Source organism: Stylophora pistillata, chromosome 7 (assembly GCF_964205215.1).
Source record: "Stylophora pistillata chromosome 7, jaStyPist1.2, whole genome shotgun sequence".
Taxonomy (NCBI): domain Eukaryota; kingdom Metazoa; phylum Cnidaria; class Anthozoa; order Scleractinia; family Pocilloporidae; genus Stylophora; species Stylophora pistillata.
In genome coordinates this window covers 14477465-14489470 of record NC_142525.1, presented here as the reverse complement: position 1 = coordinate 14489470, position 12006 = coordinate 14477465, and the positions used below count along the sequence as shown (strand labels likewise).

Below are 12006 nucleotides of genomic sequence, written 5' to 3'. Positions count from 1 at the left end.
CAAGGTCTAACTACAATATTTGAGATACATGTAAGTTAAAACGGAGAAGACATCAAGGCATCGTTAAAATGAAGGCACGTTTAAGGACAAAGGTTGGGTGGCCAAAGATTGACTCAGACGCAGAGCGGATGTGTAAGTCTTGTCATAGATGCCAAGTCGCAGGAGAACTTCAGGCCCCTGAGCCATGGAAAGAGTAAAGCCGCCTACTGGACCCTGGCAAGACATCGCCATAGACTTGTTGGGTCCTCTTCCCACTGGAGAAAGTTTACTCGTAGTCGTAGACTATTACAGCAGATTCTATGAGGTAGCGATCATGCGCTCATACGCTCATGTTACTAAGTTTTATTGAACAGTTTTCATGCAGATAGATTTTTTTTTGCGGTTGTTTGTCTCTAAAGAAAGGAAGGGATGTAATGTTTTGATATTATTCTACCGGAAGCTGTCCTATCAGAAGTTCTAAGACATTGCAAAGGATCATGGATATTTGTATGGGCCATGCTTTCCGGTTGTTATGGCGGATGAATAAAGACTAGTTTTGTTTTATAGTTTAATCTGGGTTATTGCGCGGCCATCCAAGTGACATCGTTACAGAGACTCTCTGGCCTCTTTTCGCCATATACGACCTGAGCCATTCCAACGCCAATACGCATTTCCCAAACTCCTCATTCAAACGAGTAAGGAGGATGTTATGATTAACCACATTGAAAGCGGCGCTAAGATCGAGCATGACCAGCAAGGTGACTTCTTGAGTGTTCATTTTCATGAGAATATCGTTAGTGACTCTAACAAGAGCCGTTTCCGTACTATGATTTTTACGATATGCAGACTGAAATTCATGATATAGTGAATGAGTCATCATATGGGTGTTTATCTGCTCGTACACCATCCTTTCAGTCAGCTTGGAAAAATTCTGCAGGTTGTCGACAGGTCTGTAATTTTTGTATAGAAGGTCTAGCCCAGACTTCTTCAGCAGAGGAAGGACAAGCGCACACTTCCAGTCATCAGCAAATAGCCCAGACTCAAGTGATAAATTGATCATTTTCGATATGATCGCTAAAAGCACGTCAAGGCAATCTATCACTAGGGATGTTGGCATAGGGTCTAGAGTGCAGCTTTTCCCAATAGATGAACAATAGATGTTCGCACCTTGTCACGCTGAACACGCCATAAATGGAGATCACCACTATGATAGGCAGCTTGACGCTCTAATATTAGGTGTTTAAGAGAAGCCGTCATCCACGGCTTGTCTGTGTGATGAAGTTTGACAGTTCTATAAATTGTTGTGCCTGCTTTCGTCCTTCTCCTATACGTTGTGGAGATATTGAAGCAAACCCGGGCCCAAAGAAGTGGCAAAAATGTCAAGAATGTGAGCAGACCTTAAGGATTAATCAGAAGCATACAAAATGCAAATTGACTTGCCTTACCGTAAATTTTCAAAGCATCAAGAACAAAGTCGCCGATATTGCTACAATCGTCGATCAATACAAACCAGATATAATTCTTGGCAATGAGTTCTGGTTATACCCAGATATAGAGAACAGCGAAATACTCCCAGATAATTATAACATCTATCGAACAGACCGCATATCTGACAACCATGGTGGCGTTTTCCAAGCAGTGAAGAAAGACATTATCGTCACTCATCGCGATGATTTGAATACGGAATGTGAGATTATTTGGACCCAATGTCAGATCCAAAATAAAAGATCAAAATCTTTTCTTTGCTTCCTTCTACCGCCCAAACAAGACCGATATAAGCAGTCTACATGAATTTGGCTCATCTTTATTCAAATTGGGCGATATATTAAATACTAGCAATGTAATCGTGGCGGGAGATTTCAACGCCCCGGAACTTAAATGGAACGACCTTAAACTGACAAATTGCTCCTTCAATTCTGAACTGTTACTTGAAATCATCGATGAACATGGACTTACCCAACTAGTAAAGGAACCTACTAAAGATGATAACATTCTCGATCTTGCGTTGACAAATCAATGTCAATACCATTAACAATGTTAGGGTAATCCCGGGAATAAGCGATCACGATATGGTTCTTTTTGAAGTGAACCTGGGATATAGAAAGAAAAAGCCAGTGAGACGCAAGTTTTATATGAGGAAAAGGGCAGATACCACCGCTATAAAGAAAGAGTTACAAGACTTTGCGAACGACTTTGTAGAAATGAAGAACGAATCCGTAGACACAAAGTGGAATATATTTCAACAAAGACTCACAGGAATTATGGACTCCTGTATACCACACAAGTTTAATACCTCCCGCAATAACCTACCGTGGTTTAATCGTAGCCTGAGAAGACAGACAAGAGAAAAGCAAAGGCTATACCACAGAGCGAAGAAATCTGGAAGCCAATTCGATTAGAATAAATTTCAATTAGTCAGGAAACAATTACACAAGAACTTGAATGAGTCCAGGAACAATTATCTTTCTGACTTTCTCGGTGATTCCATAAAACAAAACCCGACGGCTATTGGTCACACATCAAAAAACTAGGAAAAGAAGGTACAGATACCCAGGACCTCAAAGTTAGAAATGAAGTGTTTATCGAACCGAGAGCTAAGGCTCAAGTGCTAAATAGTCAGTTCTGCAGTGTTTTCAACAACGAAGAGTCAGAGAATATCCCAGACCTTGGCGAAAGCCCTATCCCGACTATTAGAACAATAAAAATCACAACCCGTGGAGTTGAAAAGCAACTTAGCGAGTTAAAGGCAGATAAAGCGTATGGCCCGGATGGAATTCCACCCTGGTTTTTAAAGGAAAATGCCTATGAAATATCACATGTCCTTACTGACATATATCAAGATTGTATTCATACCGGAACAGTGCCTATCCAATGGAAACACGCCAACGTATGCGCTATTCACAAGAAAGGAAAGAAATCGTATCCTTCAAATTATAGGCCCGTGTCACTTACCTGCTTTGCATCAAAGGTACTTTAGAATATTGTACAAAGCCAAGTTGTGAAGCATCTTTCACGATATAGGGTGCTCACTGATTGTCGACATGGCTTTAGAGCGAAACGATCAACAGAAACACAGCTCATATGTACCATTCATGACATAGCAAGTGCTATCCAGTCTAACAAAACAATTAACGACGCAATCCTTGATTTTTCAAAAGCATTCGACAAAGTTCCCCATCGCCGACTCTTGAAGAAACTTGATTATTACGGAATTCGTGGCCCACTACTTAACCGGTTTGAATCGTTCCTAACACAGCGTACCCAGTCAGTGGTAATTGAGGGGGCATCATCTGCCCCTGTAGTTACGACACCTGGTGTTCCCCAAGGAACAGTCTTAGGACCGCTACTGTTCTTAATTTATATAAATGACTTACCTGATACTCTTAAATCTACTGTTAGACTTTTTGCTAATGATGCATTGTTGTAAGGGACAATTTGTTGTGATGAAGACACAGCCGATCTCCAAAAGGACTTGTATAGATTAGAAGACTAGAAACAGACGTGGAAGATGGAATTTAATCCTTCAAAGTATAAGATCGTGTGTTTTACAACCAAGAGAGATCCACCAAAGCGAGAATACGTATTTTGTGGACAAATCCTAGAAGAAGTGGAATCTCACCCTTATCTGGGGGTAATGCTCGATAACAAAATGAGGTGGTCACCACACATTGAAACAATCACATCTAGGGCAAATAAGGTCCTGGGACTTATCAAGCGGAACCTGTGGAATTGTCCAAAGTCAGTGAAAGAAACCGGGTATATGACACTTGTGAGGCCAAAACTCCAGTATGTCTGTAGCGCATGGGACCCACGTTACCAGAAAGAAAGAGCCGCTCTAGAAAGGGTACAGCGGATAGCAGCCCGCTTTGTCACTGGAAATTACTATCGAACAACGAGCGTGACGGAAATGCTGCAAGACCTACAGTGGGACACACTTGAAACAATGAGAAGATATGCTAGGCTCTCCACTATGTACAAGATGTGCCACGGCCTCCTAGATGGGGATTGGGGGGATTATTTGATAGCAAACAAAGAAAGGAGAACCCGAGGAAGCCATGATTTTAAATTTATCGTACCGAAAGGACATAAAGATATTTTTAGATTTTCTTTTTTTCCCAGGACAATAACTGAATGGAACAAACTTCCAAAAGAAACTGTTTCCAGTCAATCCCTCCGTATTTTTAAAAGCAAACTAACTTAAATTTATTTTATCGGTAGTTTTAAATAGTTTTAAATAATTTTCAATAGTTTTTAATAGTGTTGTATATTTAGTATAGCTTCACTTATTATTATCTTAGAGTTGGCGTGATGTCCTAAACGATTTTGCCGACATAACGATAGTTACATTTAGATTTAGATTCGGTGATGGCAAAAATATCAGTACCAGTTGAAGATGCGTAACAAACAAAATCGGCCGATTTGTTTTTTAATAGATGTGGCATTTAAGCAGCAAAGCCGTCTCTCGGCTTTGCTACTAACTAACTGCTTGAAAATCCCCACCGGGAGGAGGCTATTTACAGAGCACAGCCGAAGAGTTGAACTAGGGGCAACCCAGAACAAATCCTGTGAGTGGCAGGGTGGAGGACTTGAACCCGGGACACCGGATTACAAGTTCAGCACCCTAACAACTCGGCCACGACGCCTCCTCCTAAAAATTAGAACGGCTGTAGAAGTTGAGTAAACAAATTTAAAATTAGACTTCCTCTAATGATGACAACACGAGCTAAATTTAGAAATCGAGGGATGCATATGAGTAAGTTTAATAAGTTCATACAAGAACAACGAGTACAATGAACGTTTACTATCACATTGTGATTACATCTGAACTTTCGTCTCTCTATCCCAACGATGCTTTTTCATTTCTTTGTTCTGTCCTCTAAAACTTATCATACATTGTTAATTTCATCAATTAAATAAGCGTATTATTTGGCTGATCACCAATTATCTCGCCTCATTTGTAAAATATTTCAATGTGGAAGAGAGTTCTGGCAATAGGGAAAGGGTCGGGGCTATGTGCGAGTTCACATTAATTCAAGGATTCCACAATACTTTGTTTTATAGCCAGGAAGGCGTTTATGTTACGGGGGGGATTGGGCAATTCTTATGGGCTGTACTTATTTTGGTATGTTAATGATTCTGTCACGAGAGACTGCTTAAATAAATTGAAAATATTCTACAAACACAATTATCAGGTTCTCTCAGCATTTTTTGATTTTTCTGGCCGTAACCAGTAAAGCTCCATGTCAATGGCTACGTTAGTAAGTGGGTAGGTAAGTCGGTAAGTAAGTGAATGAGCAAGCAAGTAAAGGGATGCAAGTATGTAAGTTAGGGTAACGAAGAGAGAACGCTGCAAATATGAGCACATCTAGGGAGCCAGTGGCCTTCGCAAACAGATTGGCATTTACTTGGGCGAGAATTCATGCAAATCATGTAACGGAGCAGGCAAGAAGAGATTATTCAACGAACTTGATTAATGAGAATAGTACTGGCCACCAAAGTCTGTTTAATGCAGTCAACCGTCCCTCTGGGGGATCTCGTGACGAACTCTATCCACCTCATACGAACCTTGCCGGTCTAGCTAACGAATTTCGTCAGTTTTTTGTCGGAAAGATCAGGAATTTTCCTGATCTGCAATCGGCTTATCGACCTTTCCTCACCACCGAGATGGTGTTACTTCATGTTCCTTATGACATCTTACATGACATTAACCAGCATCATGTAAGGTTACTGGTCTTCCTAGACTTGAGCGCCGCATTCGATACGATCGATCACACGGTATCGCTTCAACGTCTTTGGATTGTGTGGAACTGCACTGAGGTGGTTTCGTTCCTATTTACCTGGCAGATTCCAACAGGTTGTAATAAACTGAGGTCTAAAATGCCGTGTACATTTCGCCCAAAAATAGACTATAATGGGATAGGGGTTCTTCTAGGTCAGCGGCGCATACCCAATAAAAATTGACCGATGCACTCCCCATAACCACCCCTCCAGGTGATAAACTCAGAGGGCGTTCACGGGACTTGCATTAATTTGTTTCGTCTTCGACGTGATAAGAAGCGTGTTTACAATGTAAATCAAAATAACACTCAAAGCAGCAAACTTTCCTCAAAAGGTCCCCGACTATTAAGCCAAGCAATCAATGAATTTTTAGCATGTGATGAGATAACACAATAAATTCCAACTCGTATATTTCCCGTGTCCCTATTCTCCTCTCAAGACCTAACAAAATTTTGGTAAAGAAACTTAAATCAGACATCTGCCACAATCACAGTACACAAGACTATACTTACTAATTGCCCATTTATGCGATACAACGAGTAAAATAACCCGTTATAAGAACTTTAACTGGCGCTTACAACGTTGCGATTAGTACAAATTTCGTCTTCTTTTGTAACTATACTTGTTCATTTCCTTTTTTTCTATTCTCTGAGCCTCATAATAAAGAATAACTTTCATCAGTTCAAAGAAGCGTATCGTTTTCGAAATCTGCAGGATTTTAAGTCTGGATAGAAGTTTTGAGAGACTCTAAACTTTAGCCGAGAGACCTTGACCGATTTGCACGAATACTGTGGACTGGTACTATGCACTTCCAAATTTGACAGGAAAAAATCCGGAAGACTCGGGCAGATTCGCAAATTTGAAGGCCAGTAAATAGTCGTGGAGTTTGAGAAGTCCCATTTATCATTACTTGTCGAGTCAAACTATCGTCAGGGTGTGTAAATAAGGCGTGGGGATAATAGCTGACGAATTAATCTTCTCAGGAGAACTAGGTAGACTGAAGAGAATCGAGACTGTATGGGGCGAAAAAAACGTGCGCTTATCACTTTTGAATAACGAACCCGCCCGTTGGTCTCGGATGATGAGTTTTACGAAGTTCATGTCTATCTCAGAAATTGGAATTTCTGCAACAGTTATCACTTCAAATCTTTGTTTTGAAAAGCGTTACGCCAAACTTTTTAGTATCTCTTGTGCTCTTCAGAATTGTATTATCCTTTATCACGTTTTTCACTTCCTGCGTAACCACTGACATAACGCGAGGCAGCCATTTTGGAGTCTTGAGCCCCTGCTAGAAGCGAGATATGACACAATCCTCAATCAATCATAGCGCGCTCATCTCTATAAACACCGGAGCAACTACACTAAAGAGTTGAATAATCTAGTGGGAAAAATTATGTTGCAGCTTTTTTAATCTCGTTCCTATAAAATTGTTTCTCTTTTCAAGAACTATTAGTTGAACAAGATATATATCAAAAAATGGGAAAGCTGCGCTTTGCCTTGTCTCGTTGTTAAACAGCCTGTTTTAAAGAATTGCTTGATCAGAATAAAATATGGGTTAATGTGAAATATAATAATCCCATGAGATAATCTCATAGGGTTGCAATATTCAATACTCCATCCTTTCCTATTTGAGAATTCACTCGCCTACTCGGCTAGATCGTCAACATTTACGTAGAGTCAGTCGTCGTAGTTTTTTAAGCTTATCAATCCCTGTAGAGAAATGAGTGAAGATATTTCGAAAAGAACTGGGTATAAATTATTGTATACTCTGTAAAGCTTTCGATGGTTCCCTCTTTATTTTATTTTTTTTACCTAGAATGAGAGCATCTTGCTGACACAATCAATTTTTGATAGCGCAGTTTTCAGCGTCCAAAAACTGAACCAAATGTACTCACAACTATCTATCAGATGAAAGAATTAACCAACAAGAACCCAAATTAAAAACAGGTAACCCGGCCACTTGAAGCACGGAAAAACATGTGTGATCAAGCTGGGATTGGTTTTAGTTTTGTATTTGATTGGTTGGATGGTGACATTAGTTTTCTAGACCAATCAAAGAGCGAGGTAAATCAAAAGTAGAACCAATTCAGGATCGCTTTCCATACTCAATTGAACACTGCTTTAAAGGTGAGATAAATTGAATCCATAAAGTGCGCCACGAGGCCTTCACGGTGACGCCGTTATCAATTAAAGTTGATGATGGTAGATTCTAACAATCAAACCTGAAAGAGAAAAAAAAAACAGAGAAAGTCCCTTTGTAAATACCACAATTCTACCTTGTGCTGGTTTTCCATTTCTTTGAGTTCGTTCGTTCCTTAAATTTTCAAAAGATGGTCTCAAGTTAGGGTAGTCTTTCCAACATTCAGTTGTCATTATGTCATACCTAAAACACAAACACGTCAAGACTATGTCAATATGTCGTTGGTGGCCTAGCCCGAGGCCGAAGCGTCTTTAACGCAGAACTGAAATGCTGTAATTAAGGAAAAGTTTTATTGGAGACAGTTTGACCTATCCTTGATAAACAAGCTTTCAGTGTTTTTAGAGCAAAGGACAAAAGATCCACACATTTACCACAAAGATAAACTCGTTATAAGCTACTTCCTCCTACATTTCCCTTCGTTAGGCTGGATCAACAAGTATAAATTATGAAATAATGAGGCGCACAACATCTCAAACAAAAGCGGGACAAAAACTACTGTGCGATAGAAGCCATTAGGAAAAAAAAACAACAGCAACACGATATCAACATACAACTTATCATCTACGTGTTGTGGTTTAGGCATTCTGTATCCCTTTTGAAGTAAGTTTGCAATTTTTCTTCCATCCATTCGTGGATACGGTGAACCACCTGAATTAGAGCAGCTAATTTTAACATACTGCCTAACATTGTCCTTATACTCACACATCACTCTTTAAAGAATATTTCCCGTAAAGCAACGCTTCAACGGCAGTCCATTTTACGGGAAGACGCCCCTGAATAAGGAAACAATAACGAGTTAAGAATGTCCTTAAAAACTACTAATGCTTCAAATGGCGAGAACATTGTAACAAAAGTTCCTGATGACTGAACAGGATTTTTTTTAAGCAATTACTCCAGTGGGGCCTCTTCAGCCACATATTAACACAACGCTTGAAATGACATTTTTCATTATTTCAAAATCATTCAAACCTATTTATAATACATGACTCAAAAGAACATTATTTATTCATTCAAAATCATTTATACCCTGGTTTTTCTTTCGTAAATGTTGTGCTCTAGCACATCTCTGGCCATTCCAAAGTCCGTCACTTTGCAACTTTCCTCTTCTCCAACCAAAACATTACGGGCTGCAAGATCTCAATGAATAACCTTCAGCATAGAAAAAACGGTAGAGACAAATGGAGTCTTATTCTTTGACGACGCCACTTAGAGAATAATTACAGTACTCACTGGTATCGATGAAAAATAGGACATTCCATCAGCGATTTGTCAAGCAAACTTCAACAGCTGCTGTGACGTCAGATTTGTTTGCGGTTTGATATCTGGGTCTTTGTAGTAACTATCATTTAATCCCCGGCTCTTTCTCAGGTAACCCAGCCGATCCCCAAAAGGAACGTATTCGATCAACACCAACAGTGGCTCTAGCAAGACAAACAAGGTACCGCCAATACTTTATTATATGCTGCAGATGGAGGCAAAATTACCAATAGACGCCGCAGAAGAGTACGACGTTTCAATCAACGTTGAGAAGAAAACAAAATATCAACTACCGTACAATTCAGTAATATTCATAATCCATGTAAATCTATCTTAAAAGCAAAGTGTTCATGTGTTTCTACATTTTGATGAAAAAGAATTATGATGCAGTAAAATGTCGATACCACTGACCTGACATCATGTTAAACTTTTATTCAGGACTGCACACGGATTATCTTTATGGTCCACCATCGGAGAACCACCCGCCTCGAAAAATATTTATCTCATAGCGGTTCATATCCGTAATGTGTGCGCAATTTTTATGCATGCAATTTTAATTTCAGCCCATTTCTGATCCATCAGATAAATTTTGCTGATCATACATCCCAGCCATTTATTATATAGACGCCTCTATTCGGCAGACATTATAAAACTGTGAATATTTCTCGCCTATCATATGAGCCCTATCCGGACCTCAAAAGTGCTCCCAAGAATAGAATACCGTCAAGCTTTATGCATGGGTCAGCAGATTCTCCCAATAGTTAAACTATTCTATACAAGAGCACTGTGCGGATTTTGAGTGGGAGGTGCACGAAAGGTAAGGTCCCTGTTCTTCGTGCACCTCAATCCCAGAGGTCTTCACGGCGTGCTGACGTCAATTTTAATGCAGCGTTCAAAGGCTACCGGTCCTTTCTTACCCTTTCAGGTTAATTCGTACCCATTCTGTTGAGTTAATTCGTAGTCATAGTGTTGCGTATGTTTTCCACGTTAAGTATGAGAAGAGTATGGTCAGTCTCTGATTTTAAAGAGCAGTAGTACCTGCCTTAAATAAATTAAGGTAAGGTAGGTACTATATAAGTTAACCTGAAATATATCTGACACTAAATTACCAAAATACCAATACTTTTGAAACCTTAGTTTCTGACATTAACTATAGCTGAGAATACACAATTCAGGATTTACCAGATTGGTAACGCATCCAAGAAGTTTGATGAGGTAAGGATGAGGTTTAAGTTGTTTCATCAATTCAAGCAAATCCTCTCTCTCTGATTCAGAAGCGTTTTCTGCAATAGGTGTCCGATCAATCATTGTCAAAAACAATTTCACATTGTCAAAATCATATCTTTAAACTGTACCATAAATATAGGTAAGCGTAAAGAGATAGATCAATTGAAGATGACCGGACAGACAAGGCGACAGATAGATAGATAAATGCATAGACAAAGAGATAAAATGGATAGATAGAGACAAAAAGATCGATGTATTCATAGAAGGCAGAAAGATCGATGTATTTATAGTAGGCGGAAAGATCGATGTATTTATAGCAGGTAGGTAGTTATAGTAGGTAGAAAGATAGATGTATTTATAGTAGGTAGGTAATTATAGTAAGTAGAAAGATGGATGTACTTATTGTACGTAGGTAGGTAAGTAACAAAATCAAAGATTCATTGTCTACTGCCTCATCCTGTGGAGGTATCTGTGAACTAGTCATACATAATGTCATTATTCTAAACAGGAACTTGGAGAATATGCAGAAACATACGCTAAAAAACAAACGAAAACAAAATTGGAAAAACAGAAAATTTTTCGAGAGCCTTCTGAGTCTGTGCAACATGATTTGCGTATTACTTAGTACCTTTTAACAATTTAACAGCTACCAGTCTACCAGTGTCTTCTCGGCTCTTCCCTGTAAGTTGTCGGCTGTTGCCTTAGCAACCTGACCAAAAGCACCTTTCCAACGATCTGCTTTATCGTCACATGTTCTCTAGCAATCTCCCAGCAGTATACTTACTGATTTCTTCACTGTTACGTGGACTGACATCCGCCATGTTCATGTTGTAACCGAGTTCTGTTATCCAGTGCCGTGCAATGGCTTTGAGAAGGTTTTGGCTGATTTCGACGGCAATCTTAGATACAAAATTGCTTTCGACTCCACAACTGATGATAGACTATTAACTTATTTAAAACTGCTTCAAATCTTCAAACCAGCTGTGTTTTGAAAACTAAACGAGTATATGCTGGACTTGTATGAAAATATTAAGGAATAATCAACTTAATCTACACCAGTAGTTTCATTTCTTTCATTACTTGAATTTCCAAACGTTCTGAAACAACAACACAAATATATTACGAAACAAAACTAATTTCCTCTGCCTGAAAATTCCAAAATAACAGAAAACTTTTCCAGAGGGCTCAGTCCAGTTTAAAAAGCTGTAGGCTCGACTACTGTCAGACTTCTGTCAGCTCATGATAGTGTGGTCTGATCGTTCGGGTGAGTGCAGTCGTAAGAAGGAGTATTATCGGTGATGGTGACTGACGACAACCTGTTCCGTTCGGTTCGTTTGGGTTGTGTGTGCTTTTAAAGGCATACAATGGAGCTACGTTATTCGTGGGAACATGGCAACGAGAAAAACACGAATAAATTAGTGGAATGAAAAACGTTCGTTGATACCTGTGGGATTTAGACTGCCGGTTTGAAAGATGAGCTTTTGTTCAAGAGTTTTACGGCTTTCCGTGCTACCTAAGTGTAAGGAAAGACCGCAGATTGCCATATGTTGCTTAGAATGATTTGG

The 12006-nt window shown here is 39.4% G+C and overlaps 1 pseudogene; it reads right to left on the bottom strand.

The window, feature by feature from the left end:
• Positions 1 to 7282: 7282 nt before the first annotated feature.
• Positions 7283 to 12006, bottom strand: part of LOC111347438 (fibroblast growth factor receptor homolog 1-like) — a 60904-nt pseudogene continuing 56180 nt past the window's right edge.